At 33.0% G+C, this 16,955-nt stretch overlaps 1 protein-coding gene and 1 long non-coding RNA gene across 3 annotated transcripts in view; one reads left to right on the top strand and one right to left on the bottom strand.

Annotated features, from left to right (window-relative positions):
* LOC146992675 (uncharacterized) overlaps positions 1 to 16,955 on the bottom strand; it is a 44,245-nt gene that overhangs the window by 8,102 nt on the left and 19,188 nt on the right. The gene's annotated exons all lie outside the window — the stretch shown is intronic.
* tinc (transmembrane protein tincar) overlaps positions 4,679 to 16,955 on the top strand; it is a 40,289-nt gene continuing 28,012 nt past the window's right edge. Inside the window, exon 1 of one of the 2 annotated variants that reach the window (XM_035350071.2) lies at positions 4,679 to 5,015. The gene's annotated coding sequence lies outside the window, so the exon portion shown is untranslated. The other variant, XM_035350072.2, reaches the window with a different exon arrangement.

The raw sequence follows: 16,955 nt of genomic DNA, 5'->3' as shown, positions 1-16,955 counted from the left end.
TATTTCCAGTTTTTCAAGTTTAGTGCAAAACTATGTTTGGAACAAAATTTTTGAATCAAAATGCTTGGATGAATGAATCTCGAATTGGGATTTCTAATTTTTTAATTGACATGGCATCTTAAAATTTCTGAATTACTGATCAAAATTTTGAAAATGTAACATTAATAAGGACATTTCGATCGCATTCCTGCATATCCGAATTTGCGTATTCTTTATTTCACGTTTCTACTCCACTCCTGAAATCAGTGTCAAATTTCAAAAGGATATAAAATTTACATATTTGCTCTAAATACCAAAATGATAGCACTAACTTTTAAAAATGATTTCTTTATGGGAAAAAGGAATTGCTTTAATGTAACATTTTATGGATTAAAATAAGTTTATAAGGTATTTCTTCCGCCATCTTAGTGAGCCTTCGTAGTGTAGGGGTCCGCCCTCAGCGCGTAATTGAGTGGTCCGCGGTTCGATTCCCGGCGAAGGCGTTGCATGTTTTCAATCTTCCCTGCTTCCAAAAGTACCTAATGTCGCCAAAGTGGCGCCCGAACTATAAGGGTGTTGGATGATGATTCTCCTCACCCAGGATTTGGCGGTTGGGTCGCCTAAAAAACAGTCGCCCTTTAAAAGGGGGGAGTATATAAGGTATTTCTTCCGCCTCCTTAACGAGCTTTCGTGGTGTAGTAGTCTGCACGCGTAGCGCGTAATTGAAAGGTCCGCGGTCCGATTCCCGGCGAAGGCGTTGCATATTTTCCATCTTGCCTGCTTCCAAAAATACCTAATGTCGTATTATTATTAGGTCAACATTAGTTATTTTTAGAAGCAGGCAAGTTGAAAAATATGCAACGCCTTCGCCAGGAATTGAATCCGGCGAAGTTATGTAAATGTTTTTATGTAACTTGTAGACATAAAAATTTATTTTATTTATTTACTCTTACCCCACTTCATTAGAATTAAAGACGAAGGGGGAGAGAAATTCTTAGATTCACATAGATTAAAAAAATATATATATTGCTTTCCAGAGAGAAGTAACGCTTCTTCTTCAGAAAAAATAAAAGCCGGTTTTCTCCCCCTTCTGAAAGAAGAAGTACCTGTGCCAGTTAATCAATAACTTTTTATTTAAAATTTAAGCAATCTAAGCTTGATTTTTGCCTAATTTTGCATTTTGCATTACCATGTATAAATGGTACATTATTTACATTATTTTATAGATATTTCTGATTCAGCGTATTGATTGAAAAGATTTATTGCATCCATTCTTCATTGTATCTTAAGACCTTTTTTTAAAAAAAATATTTTGACTTCCAGGACGTTTTTAAAATCTAACTTACTTAGATAAACCACCGAAGCAGATTAATCCTTAGGACAGAGCTAATTATGATGTAGAAATTTAGATTAATGAATTTTAGCTCGACCTTTACTATACCATTTAAATTTAAATGAATGACATAAATTAAAATAAATGCATAATCTATACGCTCTGACTAAAATTACGTTCAAGTATTCTTGCACATAAATTTCGGTTAATTATATTCTTAGTACTACATAAAATATTGTATTTCTATACTAGAGAGGAGTAAATCATCCTAGTCTTGTACGAATGGGTCATTGAATTGCATTCTTTAAGTCACTACACTGTATTTCTTCGAAACTATTTAAGACGCACCCTTTTTTCCGAAGTAAAACTTCGCTAAAAATGAGATGCGGCTTGAACTCAGTGGCGCATTAGAATGTAGATTTTTTCGAACTGCTTCTGGAAAAATTATAAAATTTCTAAAAGTACTATTTTAAATAATAATGCTACTATTGTAAATATATAGATGATTATTATTAAAACTATTTGTTAGATATACTTTTTTAAGTCGATTTCTTTGACATTAAGGTCTTTGCCAGGTATATATATGTATATCTAATAATTCCGGAAGCATAGAAGGAGACTCAGCTTGCAGTCATAGTGGCTGAGGTTGAAGGCTTACAGATGAAGATAACAAAATATGAATTTGACGAATTTTCAGTCTTTATTTCTACGCATATAAAATCACCTCAGTAGATATTTATCTATTCATAATGAAATCCGAGACATTTATATGATTCAGTCATACTGAAACACGATAAATTACTATGTACATTGATTCTTAAAATTAAGACGCAGGCATTTTAGACGGGAAATCAAAGCGAGGAGCTATTAGCAAGGTAAAAGCAAACAGAAGTTCCAATTTCATATTCATTATGCATCAACACTTCAACGCCATCAAAATTCCTGCTGGTCATTACTTCTGAGTTTGATTTTATCACACAAACACACACATACACATATATATATAAGGAAGAAGAGAGAAAGAAGTCTTCCTTTATTTCTTTCTCCAGTAGAATTGTAGAAGCGGGAACGTGTCTAATTGCCCTCATAATCGATAGAGTTTTATTCAAAATCTACATCAAACTAAGCAACTAAGTTTGCTTTTTGCCTGAAGTAAAGGATCATAGAGTTTAAGAAATACAGTAATATTAATGTGACTAAGAGCTTATTTTTTATTTTATTTTATTTATTTATTTATTTTATTTTATTTTATTTTATTTTATTTTTTTTTATTTTTTTTATTTTTTTATTTTTTTATTTTTATTTTTTTTTTTTGCTTGGCTTTTTTAGAAACTAGAGAACCTTCAAAGTGCCTACAAAAAGCTCTTTTTAATATAAAAGGAAATATTAGATAACGATGGATGACTATTACATATATGAGCATAAACAAATTGACACTTATAATGAAACTATTTTTTCTATTTAGACATTTTATGAAATAAGATAAATTTTTAACTCAGAAAAATAATTTTTCACCGCGCTAGAAACTACATATATATATATATTTGGTTATTCAACTACTAGTAATTATTTATCATTTTCAGTTTGGTAAACATTTATATTTTAAGGCTTTTAAATTTGATTAGTGGGTGCTTAGACTTTATTATCGGTCAATATTTTTCTTGTATTAACCTTTTTTATTGCTACTGAGTAGCTATTTTACTTCATTATTTGACATTTAGTAAATTCATTTGGTTTTCCTATCCGTAACACAACCTGAAACATCATATGTTTATTATTTATCATCATACTTTTATTAATTTATTATGATTCCATTACTTTTTAATTAATAGTCATTAGTTTAAATAATAACACACCTATAAATTTATGTGCATAAATTTATGCAATTCCAAATTATAAAAACCCTTTCTTTAGATAATTTCTTTAAGTAATTTGATGCGATCAGTGCTTGTCATAACTTGGCTGCTGATAACCGTTGTTATTTTTATACTGCATGAATACATTGCAAGTAAATAATATAACAATCAGCTTATGAAATGAGTATTCTTTAAATTAATGTTTATTTCAAATATTTTTTTAAAGAAAAAGTGATTCTAAGAGAAACAACTAGCGTATGATAAAATGAATGAAAAATGCCCTTGAACTACTAGCTGAAATTATGTACAAATTTAGCAAATTATTTTGCAAAATATATGTATACAGTTGTCCGTTTCATTTTAAAATTCATTAATTTTTAATAACTATTTGGTTTTAACGAACGATATTTCGAAATTGCTCTACATTTTTAAATTTCTAAAAAGGAAGAACTAAAATCTTAATGCTCACTTGATTATAATAGCAAATATTTAAGCTTAAATTCAGATCTCCCCCTCTGTTACATAATTGTTTAAATTTAGAAGCGTAATAATCTCGCAATTAAACTATAAAAAAACAACCTTATATCCGGGAAAATATGTAAATATTTTTGGAAAAAGCTGGAATTTTTATTTTACTTTTATGAAGGGAGAGCCGTATAACATTTGTATGAATTTTTCATAAGCGGAGTGCATAAGTGCTGATTTTTAAAAAGGAGAATATGCCCTTATCATTTCTACGCGTTTGCTCCTACAGAATCTAAACTCGTTTTAGTTTCTAGAGTATCCGCTTTAACAGAAACCAAATCCACTTTATTGATGAATAGCACTTTTTGTTATGTTTCAGCACTGTTATACTAAGAATCTAGTTTGGTTATAATTTATTCTTTCCAAGATCACGTACTTGATGATATCTTAAATTTGGAATTTAACTCAGGGTTGCAGAATTTTGGGAAATAGAGTGACTTAAAATTTCTTTTTCTTTTTCTTTTTTTTTTTTTTTTTTTTTTTTTTTTTTGATAATCTGATTAACAATTTCAAGTTAATCCAATAAATGCACAATATTACTCTGAGAAGAATATGACATTTATATGATTAAATCTTTCTGTAAGCAGTTTGTAGAATTATCCAGTTAAGAGCCATTGATGTTATAATTTGCATGTTCGCAACTCATTTCTGTGTGTGTCATTTGAGTTAAATTGAAGCTTACAATTAAGTATAATACACAGTGACGAAATAAAATTTTTGTATATTTAGCAGTTTCTTTTGAAACGAATTCACAATCTTGGGCTCTTCAAATGGATGCCTCATGTCATGGATAACCTGCTTGTCAATGCATATTTAGTTAAAATAGGTTTAATCCAATTTTACCTTTTACACTAATGCAAAGAAATAAAAAAGATACAAATTTGAAATAATTGCATGTGTTGGTATATGCACAGAAGGTCACATGCAAGTAACTTGTCTTTTAAGGTTCTACGAATTGTTCGAATAGAACATTTTTTTTTTTTTTTTACCCGCCATAGTTACTACATTACGCCTTATTTCAAAAGAAAAACCTAATCGAAAACTCCTCTCTGCTTCAAACCTTACGTACCCAAACAATACATACGGCACGTGTTGATTTGGCGGCCGCGCCTTTGGCGATAAACGGTAAAACTGTCCTGGTAACCCTTCGAAAGGCGTGCGGAGGGGTAGGAGAAATTATTGCTAAGAAAATACGAGCTCCGGCTTCAGATGAGATCCAGTTCTTCTCCCGATCAGGTTATTCCTAGGATAAATGTTACTACTCTCCTTAGCTGATATGCTCTAGCATTTGGGATAACTTGAGACATCCGAAGATGCAGAAGGTAAGCCCTTCCAGTTTTCGATGTCCCGTTACAACTTGATACAGCGTGATACTTCCGTGGCCATTGACTGCTTAAATTGTCTTCTTTATAGTTTAAATTCTACTCAGTGAGAGATGTATTTCTGAATGAAGAGAGAAAAAGAATTGTAAAATTTGATCTTACCATTCAAAATTAACTGCTCAGGATTTCATTGTAATATCAATTAGAGTGGAATAAGCAGTTATAGAATTAAGAGAGATATTTCTTTTGAGTAGGGCCCATCTTTAACAATCACAAAATCAATACGGATGGCGGGTTTAGTGTGAAGGAGAGGAAAGCGTGATATTTCTGTCTGAGAGCGTAAGAGAATTTATTTTCTTTTTCTTAAGTTTTATTAGAGTGTAAGAGAATTTATTTTCTTTTTCTTAAGTTTTATTAAGTTTTATGAATGAAAATGTTGCAGTGCAAATAAAACGCGCGAAACTAACTTGGGAAACTCACTTGAGCTAAAATTTGTAAATCCATTTAACAACTCGTGAGAGTGCTATCAAATTGTTTATGCCCTGAAAAACTTATAAGGTGTCAACTTAAGATTAAAATGTTTTGAAGCATTACAAAATACTTGATATGAATGTTTCGAATTATTTGTGTGTCTTGCTTTATAGGAATCGTTTTTAAATAACAAGAATAAGCTCTTTTTTTCCCATCATTCTAAAAATAAAGTTCATGCTTTTTACAAACTTCTTTTCCAATCCGCTTATTTTATTCGTCCTGATTTTCTGATATTAGATTATTATTTCTGTGAAAGCTGAAGGGAGAAAAAGAGTACTTTCCGTACCATTTTACTAACCTGCTTATTACTTCGTTAGTCTTGAATTTATTGATTATCACATTTTCTGGTGCGAGATGCATTTATATTTTTGTTGTTTATTCTAATCTCTCTCTAATAAATGTATAGCTTTTTATTTTCTATTTCTGCCTCTTTCTTTCTCTGTTTATTTACATACAGACGTAGCTTTCAGGCATGATTGTGTGTATACATGTTTAGATAATAATATTAATTACAAAAGCAACTGTTTAATTAAAATTCTGTGAATAAATTTGGTGCATTAGTTTGAGTGCATTGCTGAAGATCGAAAAAAAATTCGTTTTAAACTAATTTTCTAATTTAAACGTATTTTTTGTTTCTCCATGCTAAAATGATGTGCTATTGAAATGTGTTATTAGTATAACCAAGTAAGTGACTATCATATGCAATGCCATGTACTTTCTAAATTACCAAATAATTATTTTAATGCTTTTAATTTTCTGGTCCATGATTGCCTTACTCGTTCTGTCTTTCTTTGTCTTTTAATACAAGTAAAAATGTACAGCATTTTCACTAAAAGTATTCACAAGCCTTAAAATGTCTGATGCAGATAACTTTGTTGATGAAATCTGTCACGCACCGAAGAATTGCTTTTGGCTCTTAGCCATGACGCTGCCTTTGCTTCAATTCGTTGCTCAAGAACATCCACGGGTCGTTCACCGGATTTGGCAGACTTTCTTTTATCATCACCGTTAATTAGTCTTCCTCAATTTGTTTAATCAGATTGCATTTAAGTGACTTATAGTTCACATAATCAAAAGGTTTTTGATGGCTTAAGTTTATCAGTTCAAGGAAGTCACAGAATAAAGTGCATTATTCGTTTCATACGAAGATCCTTCCTGCTGGAGTGCAGACATTCGTGATCATAAGAGTTAGTAATCTGAATACGTATTTTAATAAATACGGCCTTGCTGATTACATCTGCTCCCTCTTCCTTTGTGTGCGCCTTCAATCGAACCTACCAGCAGAAATGAATAGAGGTGGTGCTATTTCATCGGATATGCAAAACACGCAAATCTTAATTCAGAATGTGTGAGAGACAGCGCTTTCATTTCGAACTTCATTTAATGTCAAAGCACAATACTCACTTTCAGAAAAAGGTGAATAGATGTAAATTAATTTGCATTCTTGAGTAGGTAAATATTCATATTCAAACAAAAGTGTGAATTATTGAAGAGAAAAGTTTAGTTTAAATAATTTAACTTTTCACTACATCTAAAATACTTTAATATTTGTAAAGATGAGTAAGGTAAGAGAAAATCTAAGCGGACTGAAGTAACAGAATCTTAAGGAATCTCTCTCTCTCTTTTTTTTTTCCTTTGAAGAATAAAGTCTTATAAATACAATTAACATGGCTTTTATCGAAAAAGAATTTAATGAAGAAAAAATTAAGCGGACTGAAGTAACAGAATCTTAAGGAATCTCTCTCTCTCTTTTTTTTTTCCTTTGAAGAATAAAGTCTTATAAATACAATTAACATGGCTTTTATCGAAAAAGAATTTAATGAAGAAAAAATTTTCATGCATTCGAGCCAGATATCCCTACAAACGAGAATATTTTCAGTATATCTTTTCTATTTGTAAATTTAATAACAGAGAATGTTTCTGCTAATGCTTTTGTATGAAAGGCATTTAAAATTATTTTACTGTAAGATTAACAATATAGAAAAATGTTTGAAAAGAAAAATTTAATTTGAAATATTTTTACTAGAATTGAAGGCATAACTCAAAATCCAACAAGATCATAGCTAGCCCATTTTAGGGTATGGAAAATTTTATTTATTTTTTTTCTTTTCAGCCAAATCAAAGATTAAAAAAAGTTAATTTTAATTCTTTAGAATTTTAAGACTTTTGTTTAAGAATTCTGTATATACGACGACAATACCAAACTTATTGAAAAGTCAAAGCACCTCCCTTATAAATGACGGGCAGGTTATGGCCATCCTACGCTGAGAAGAGATAAGAAAACGGAAAGATAGTGAGTGCCCTGATGTATAATAGTTAGGAGGAATAGCGGCAAGAGGCTTTATTGGAATGCCGGGAAGAACGATATTTTTAAGGTGTATGACGCATGCATATCACACATATGTAATTAAATTGTATGACGAGTTAAAACAAAAGTTTATTAATGTTGACTCCCAAATGTCGTGCTGAAATTTCTCTTGAAGTATTTGAAGATAAATTTAATACGACTAAATATATGTATATATATATATATATGTGTGTGTTTGTATGTATGTATACATACATAGGAACGCAGCATATTAACCTTGCATGTGCGAAATCCTATATGAAAAAAGAATTATTTTTAATATCTAAATAATTAAGAACCAACTATATTAATTCCTTACGAATTTAAGAAATTAGATTGTTCAAATTCAAAGAAACATTAATATGAATAACGAAACAATATTAAAACTGAATCTGAAAGTTATAAGGTATTTCTCTCGTCTTCCTAGCGTGTCTTCGTAGTGTAGTGCTTCTGCACACTGGGCCGGTATTCCAGAGGTCCGTGGTCCGTTTCCCGGCGAAAGCGATTGCTCATTTTTCATCTTGCCTGCTTCCAAAAAATACTTAATGACTCTACAAAGTATTCATCTAGGTCGAAAGGAAAAGGAACATCGGTAAAAGGATTTTACTTTCTGAAAGAACAGGGAACGTGTCGTGTAAAGAAATATGTTGAATTTTTCTGTAAAACCAACATCATTTTTAAGGTTAAATATTATGTAATTAAAAAGGAATACAAGGTAGTCACTTAACTTCATATATATTATTCTTCTGAGAATAAAATCCGCCTATACTTTATGATTCCATTTATTCAATTTTAATATTTTAAAATATTTGCCGATATATATCTGATGAAAATTTTAATAATTATTAAATTATTGCTGACTATTATCGTTTGATTTATAATAGCTTCTCATTAATAGCCGTTTGAGGTTTTCGTAAATTCGGTTTTTTATGCATTCAGTATTAATTCAAATTTAATATTTAATTCCATAAGTGTCATTGGCAACCGCCAAGATCGCCGAATGTCAGGGTCGTCAACCAAATTGTTGTCCAAAGTGACAATGTTTTGCTGCAGCGACAGTTCATACTATCAAAACTGGGTGTAACTAAAACTGGGTGTAAACAAATGACAGTCTAATATTAACACGAAAGAAGCGAGCATAGAACTGTAGAGCTTGCAGGATCTGATATCCGGAGTGGCCGAAAATATCAAAAGACGTTGCAATTTGCATTTGTAACTCTTTACAAAACACTTATGCTAACATATAATCGGCCTATAATTTTTTTTTTGGACGAATTCGGTATCAGTAGCTGTAACGAAGAGAAGTTTTCTAAATTGAAATTGACAATATATTTTTAAATCATGTTTAAGTTTAAAAAAATGAATTCTTTTGCAATTCTAAAAAAGTTCTATTTTTACTTAACTTGATAAAGATACTATACTTTGGTGTGAAATACTAACATGTTTAATTTATGTGCGGCCCCCAACTGAACTCCTGGTTAGCCGAAAATCTTGGAACTGGACTTAGTAACACGGTAACTGCTTTTATTAAGTATTATTGCTATAGAAATTTTAAAAAGCAGCATTTCATCTCTCTTGATTTTAGGCACTCTTTATAGAGTTATCAATTCAGTTAACATCAGATTTATCAAGCTGACATTTTAAATATTTACATTTCATGCTAGCATTTCTAAAATTAAAATTTATACTATAACTAAAAATTCAACCAATTTGACTCTGGCACGTAGATTGTTAGAATCATAGTATGATTTACACATTTCTTTAAATTTTAAGGAACTGAATAACAAAATTTAAAATCAATTTATTTTGATCAGTTTAATATTTTAAGCTCATCAGAACTAAAAAAACGTCTGATAGAATATTTTATGTTATCAAATTTTTATCAACCTACATATATAAACAGACATATACATAATTATATTTAAGAAATGAATTAAATAGCAGTAACCAGATTTATTTTACCTCTTAAAGAATAAATTCCTATGCATTTGTATTTGCGCTAAATTTTCACCAAAATGGTCTTGTCGACAAATCTTTTGTGCGGCTTTTGGCATAATCAGGGCTCACATACGCCTAGGAATGGATTCTACTATTTTAAGCATCTTTCGTATGTAACTCAATCCCCTGTTCTCTACATTAGCTACCCTAGTTTACGCACATTTCGTAGAAGAGAATCAGCAGCCCTTACAATCTATTTTCTAGCATATTTCTCAATTATGCTTCTCAATTATGCTTCTCTCATGGTTTTGCTCAACTAAAAACACTCAGGAAAACTCTATCTTCACGGGCCAGCAGAACTCCGACTGTGCAACCAAGGCATATAAGGCATGATGTTTTTATTTCATATATAAATCCATCCATCACTATGGTGCATGAGGAAATGAGATATTTACCTTTAAGACACAATAACACGCCGAATAAATACTAAATTTATATTTACCTTTGTCCATTGTCGATGTTACTAGGCAATATAAGACACTATTTCCTATGTCTGGGCATTGTAAACACCTTATTCAGTCTCCAAAAATGAAGCTATAAGCGATGTAAGGTACGATGCATAATTCGCAAAAATAGAGCAGCACCGTAGTTGGACTGATTTGTATTAATCAACTGCAAAGTAATGACCGGTGAATCAGTTATGGAATTATCACATCTAACTACTCATGACGTAAGAGGTAACATTTCCTAGAAACAAGCTTCCGAAACATATCTCCCTGAACCTATATCCCGTATCCTCGTGGTGAGAATCCTCGTGGTGTGGGACATTTTACAATCGAAGGGGGAAATGTTTTGCTTGTGTCTTTTCTCCAAAGAACTGCTTTTCGATTAACCCAGTCAGCTTGTCTTCGAACGGTGCAAACAGCGGAGTACGTGGTCTATGGTGATCTACCTCCATCAAGAAGTAATTCTTTGCGAATATTCTCAGAGAAGTAGATATGGGTGTACTCAGCAACATGACATTATTCACTAAGTTGGAGAAAAAGGTCCTAAAGGTTGAAGAAAATGAGGAAATTAGGTGTTTTTTCACTAGGAATATTTTTATTTTCCACGAGGAGCATGCTTCTCGGTATTAACTATTCGTTTCTTAATGGCTAAGCCTAACTGCTCACCTCGGGGGTCAGAGATTCGATTTGACATGATCTTGAATTTTTCCCAGGTCTTGAGTTTTCTTCCTAATGTTTGCTGGATTTTTCGAGTATTTAGAAAAGTTGGCCGCATGTTCCCTAACGCAGTTACAGCAGATAAGTTTCGTATCCATTTCGCATGGCAGTCAGAACTTCTGTGCAGGAGTGCATATTCAACGCACCTCGGAGCACGTTTGCACTCGTCCGAGGCGTGATAGAAAAATTGACAACTGTGGCACTCTGCCATACTTTATATGAACTTATATGGTTCTAGCAAGATTACAAAATACACCAAATTTACAGCATCATAATTTTTTTTTTCGCACCGGATTCTTTCACCAACTACAATTAAAACACTGGCGCTATTACTCGATTCTTAAATTTTACCATCAGAGAAATTTTAAGAACTTTAAATCCATTCTTAATAAGCTTGTCTCTAATCTAACAATCGGAAGGCAAACCCCTAAAGGATTACTTTCAAAGGTGTAACTCTTTTGGGAAAAACAACGTAGTGTCGAACATTGTTCGTAGTTAAATAAATAGTCATATTCCAGTGATCATCCTCACTACGTGGGGCGATTTTAAGAAATTCACCTGCTATACGCGCCGTAAATTCAGCAGAGGTATCCGTAGACAATTTCTTAACAAATTCATTAAATTTAATCGTTGGGACGACCGTGATAGGTTTACTTTTGACCACTGAGGGTTCCGCACGTGGAGAATCACTATAATGAACCATAGCATTAATATTAACATTTGTACTGTCCTTATTAGCGTCACAGAGTATACTAAATTTGTTACTAACGTCTAAGTCTAGGAGCATTTTACTTAATTTTGTTAGGCGGCAGTTCTTCTAGCAGTCCAATCACTCAGATAAATATAAAGCCAAATTTCCGGTAAAATTTTTGGTCCCACGAGCGGCCGAGCGGTAAAGACGCTGAACACTGGTAGTTCGGTCCCAGGTTCGAATTCCGCGAACGGGCTGGCTGCATGGGCGTTTTCGTGGTTTTCCCCATGTGTAACGTATATGCGAGCCAATTTCCCTAAGAAAGTCCTCCAAGAAGGCATTCCTCCCTTTAGGCAGATAGCCCTCGTGTGCTTTGCCATAATTGAATAATCCAATCCAATTCAATCCGAGAAAGTTTTCTCTCTACACGCTGTTGAGGTTTGTATGTAGATGTGATACCGATTTTACTCTCAGCGAGAACAAATTGATGTACTGCAACTACTAACACGATGAAAGAAATCGCATAGTCATCCAAAATTACCGTTTACTGTAGACTAATGGTTATTTTTTAAAGTCCTGTCTTTTGAAGACACCATCGGAAGGACAACTATATCACGCTATGAATTACTGTTAAGAGTCTCGGATATATTTACCTCCAACATGAAATTACAGGTCGCTGTGCGTTCATGATTGTCTCCTTTGCGTGTCAGCCGAGGTGTTAAGCTATTACTGAGGTAACATTTTGTAGAAGAGTAGACAGAATAGTCGTATTACGATAATTTTTGCTAATTAAAATACTAATTTTTCCCATGGAATCGATATCGCATTTTCCAAAACACCTTTTTGTCTTAATGACCTCCCAAACTTACGGAAGTTAAAGATACCTTAAATTGACATGTCCGTAATATTCTGTTCGACATCCTACAAGCAAGTGTAGAAACGCAATACTTCGCTTTCAGCATGTTGCAGAAAAAGGTGTGTTGGTGTTGGTGTATTTAATTATGGCAAAGCACACGAGGGCTATCTGCCTAAGGGGAGGGATGCCTTTCGTGGAGGACTTTCTAAGGGAAACTGGCTCGTATACACGTTACACAGGGGGAAAACCACGAAAACGCCCATGCAGCCAGCCCGTTCGCGGGATTCGAACCTCGGACCGAACTACCAGTGTTCAGCGACTTTACCGCTCGGCCGCTGGTGGGCCCTTGCAGAAAAAGGTGACCAGCATTTTGAATATAACTTATTAATATAAAACTTATTAATTATAAAACTACTTATAAAGTGGATAGTAATAGCAAAACTCCATTTTTCCCATTTGGTATTGATTTTATGGACTGAAATTTTTATTGCAGAACTAAATTCTCATGCCCGCTTTTCATGTGCCATCAAATTTAGAATGTTTACATTCAATTATTTTTCTTTTAGAAAGGCATAAGACATTAGCCCTGATATTGTTTAATATGTTTTGATTATTTATAATTTTGCTTAATGTAATTCAATTGCTTTAAAAGGAAATTTAATGACTGCATTTATTTAGAGGGTCTGGTATGTGAGCTTTTCTAATTTTATTGCAATTATTTATGCGTTTCTTATGTTCCTTTCTTTTCATAAGTACATAAGAAATAATAATGCTCCCATATATAGTCTTAACTAGTAAAGCAGCATTAAAAAAATAAAGTTATCTGAAGTAATGAACTGACTGGGTAGGTCATCCGATCTATAGCGAAAAGTATATTTATCGGATGCATTGTAAAAAGAAATTGCAACTCCTCTCCCCCCAAAACTCCATTATCTTTGAAAGACTGTTGTGGAGAACTATAATTTAATGCCATTGATTATTTGCTTAAATGTCTCGCAAAATACGGGTTTATGCAATATTACTGCGAGATCGACCTCACCCTTTTATTAAACACATTATTCAAAATTTTAATTTCCTTTCAGCGCTTATATATTTTAGCTTTTCAGAAGAAGTTCACTATCTGAAATTTCGTAATTTATTCTTTCTTTATTAACTCTGAAATGTAGATTACTGTTATGTGCTATGCATGTACAGAAATCAGTATTTTTGGGTTTTTTTCTTTGTTAAGTATTGTTTAAGCATAAAGGCAAAACAGTATTTGATTTCTTTATTTAATTTAACAAAACTAAAGTCTTTTTTTTTTTTTTTTTTTTTTTTTTTTTGATTGAATAGAAAAACGAAAGGGTACCTGCAAATGCGCTGCTTATTGGCAGAAAATAAACGGAACAATTTAATTAAAAAAAATATTAGAAATTAATAATATTAATAATTAATAATGACATATTTTGTTTAGATTGATTCCAAATAACGCTAAATAATAAATTAATACAAATATAATTTTTCTAAAGTCCTCAATTTCTGCTTTGTCTTACTGTTTGTGTTCTTCCTTTTTTGCGTTTTGTGTCGGCATTACCGCGCAACGAAAGCGTCTCCGAATATATGAAATCCCATCGTCTAGGTGTAATCTGTCTCTCCTGAAAGTTTGTTACCCCGCTGTACTGTTACTCGCATGTTTTCCGATTTACCCTAGCAATTTTGCCGCTTAAAAATCGGGAACCCAATATACTATTTCTGAAGGTATATATTTTACTATTTCTGAATTATAAGCGGTGTATACTATTTTTCAAAATACGGCTTTAATGATAAACATAGCATATTACAAAGCACACGTAAAGTTACACAGCACAATAAAAGCACACCTTATTTTCAAGAGACTTCTAAATTTCAATAATGTTCTTTTTACTTACGCAAAATACCGTATTTGCGGGCGAATTAGACGCGCTGGCCTATAAGACGAGCCCCCTTTTTATACACATGTTTGAAGAATAAAACTTTGTTATTGATCATTACAATGAATTTATAGTATTTTAAATATAAAGTAATACAAATACAATGTAATACTTTCTACAAATATCCAATCTATCTGGGAAAGAACACCTTGTAATCTTCTTCTTCATAACTCAGACACTCATCTCCAGAGCTAAATGAAGAGTCACTTGAAATCTCTTCTAAATCAGCATCTGAGTCCTCATACAACACATTTTCCTCTGTACCATCCAGTGCATTACTAATGCCACAGTTCTTAAATGATTTAACCACTATCTCTGTTTTCACAGTATCCCATGAAGCTTTGACTCATTCACAAACTTGAGAAATGCTAGGCTTCTTCCTTCTTCCTGATGGTATAACCTGAAAATTTGAAGACTGCATCCAGCTGTTCCACTTCTTCATAAATCCCTTAAATGATTTATTAGTGCAGACATCTAAAGGTTGAAGCTGACTAGTTAGGCCTCCTGGAATTACAACTGAGTTTTTGATTCTTTGAGTTTATTATTAACATCTTCTGTTCTGTTAGAAAGAAACTGATACTAGTAGGGCAGGTTTCTTCAACAGTCCGCCAAGGACCCTCGAACAAATTTTATCTATCCATAACTTCATTCCTCCTCCATCAATACAGTCTTTTGCGGGAACATGTATAAACACTCATTTAGGCAATTTTGTTTGGTTAGTGTCTTCCTTTTAACAATCAATAGTGGGGGCAATTTTTTCCTATCAGCACAGCAGCATAAAACAACTGTGTAGTGAGTTTTTTTGTGCCCTGAAGTTTTAACAGTAACACTTTTTGTAACTTTGGGAATCTACAATTTTGTTTGCGGGCACATCAAACGTCAGAGAAACCTCGTCCAATTTTCTCGTTTTCGTGCTATTAATAAAGAATCCATGAAATTCAGTAAATTTTTCGTCGTATTCGTTCGGCATCTTTTGCGGCATTTTTATTTTAGTCCGCATGCATAGCTGGTGTCTTTTCATGAATCTTGAACGCAATGATCCTGATCCAGTAAAATCGCCAATCTCCTGTATAAGTCGCTATGTGTTTCGCTTGATGAGTAATTGTTTTTACAGACTCTGAAAATCCCTCTTTTCTTTGGTATAAATTCCAAGTATTCAGCTCTGCCTCAAGTTCAAGGGCATTGTACAGTTTCTCTTCGTAGGTTATATTTACTGTGAGTTGCTTTTTTTCAGATCCTCTTCCTGATTCCGCCTGGTTCATATCATTTTCTCAGCTAGGGCTGGCCCGAAATGCCTCTGTGCATCCCTGCTTCCATCTGTTTCAGCATGCGCAATCACACGTAGCTTGTATGCTATGTTATAGCCATGCCGACGTCGATTTTGAGCCATAACTTGCTAACAAATTTAAGAAAATTGAACAGTAGAAATTTCACGCACTTAAAAGTGTTTCACAAAAATTGAAAAGTTTAAACGAACCGAGCTGTGTTCGTCGATGACAGCCCATGCTTATTTACTGAACTCTACGTAACTGTGATATTCGCACACTCCGCAAGGAAGCAAGAAAAAATCGCATAACTCTGAATAGAGGAAATTTCCAGAAATGAATGCAATCAAAAACTGAGTATCGACGTATAAGACGCACCCCGTTTCTCAGACCAATTTTCAAAGAAAAAAAAGTGCGTCTTATACGCCGGCAAATACGGTACTTCCTTATTTGCGCATACATTTTACACTAGAAATTTCTAAATCATATTGTAGAGACATTAGAATTTTTCGGAAGCAGGAGATGGGAAAAATGAGCAACGCCTTCGCCGGGAATGGAACCACGGTCCTCTGGAATACACGCCCAGCATGCAGACCACTACACCACGATGGCATGCTAAGAAGGCGGGGAAAAATACCTTATAACACTCCCATACACATAAATTTTGTAAGGGAATATTGACAGGTTACCGTGGAAACAGTCGTGCTTTATATATCGTTTCGATAGTTTGAATGTACAGCTGTTGTGATCAAGGAAAACTGCAAATTCGATCTTGGTAACAAACAATGTATGCTTTATGTGCGATAAATATTTTACAGAAATATAAATAACGAAGTTGGCCAATTGATGCAACTAAATAAATAAAGTAAAACATAAAAAAGGAGGATTGAACGAGGCGAAAATTTGCAAGCAGTAAACGCCGTATGAAACAATCCGAATGATGCGCAAGTGTAGTTTGAGATAAGGAAAACAACTTGATAAAATCACTCTGTTTCTAGTGGTGGTTAAGTTATGTACCGTGACCGGAAACACTTAGCTGGCTTTACAGACGTCATCAAAACAATAGTTTCGTGCGATTAAGAAAGCCTCATTAATAGATTTTCAAATTTTAAGCAAATTATATGAAATAAAACGTTAATA

This window comes from Stegodyphus dumicola, chromosome X2, assembly GCF_044657685.1.
Source record: "Stegodyphus dumicola isolate Sdum_Otavi_A_Nest chromosome X2, ASM4465768v1".
Lineage (NCBI taxonomy): Eukaryota > Metazoa > Arthropoda > Arachnida > Araneae > Eresidae > Stegodyphus > Stegodyphus dumicola.
This window is presented reverse-complemented; position numbering and strand designations above follow the sequence as displayed.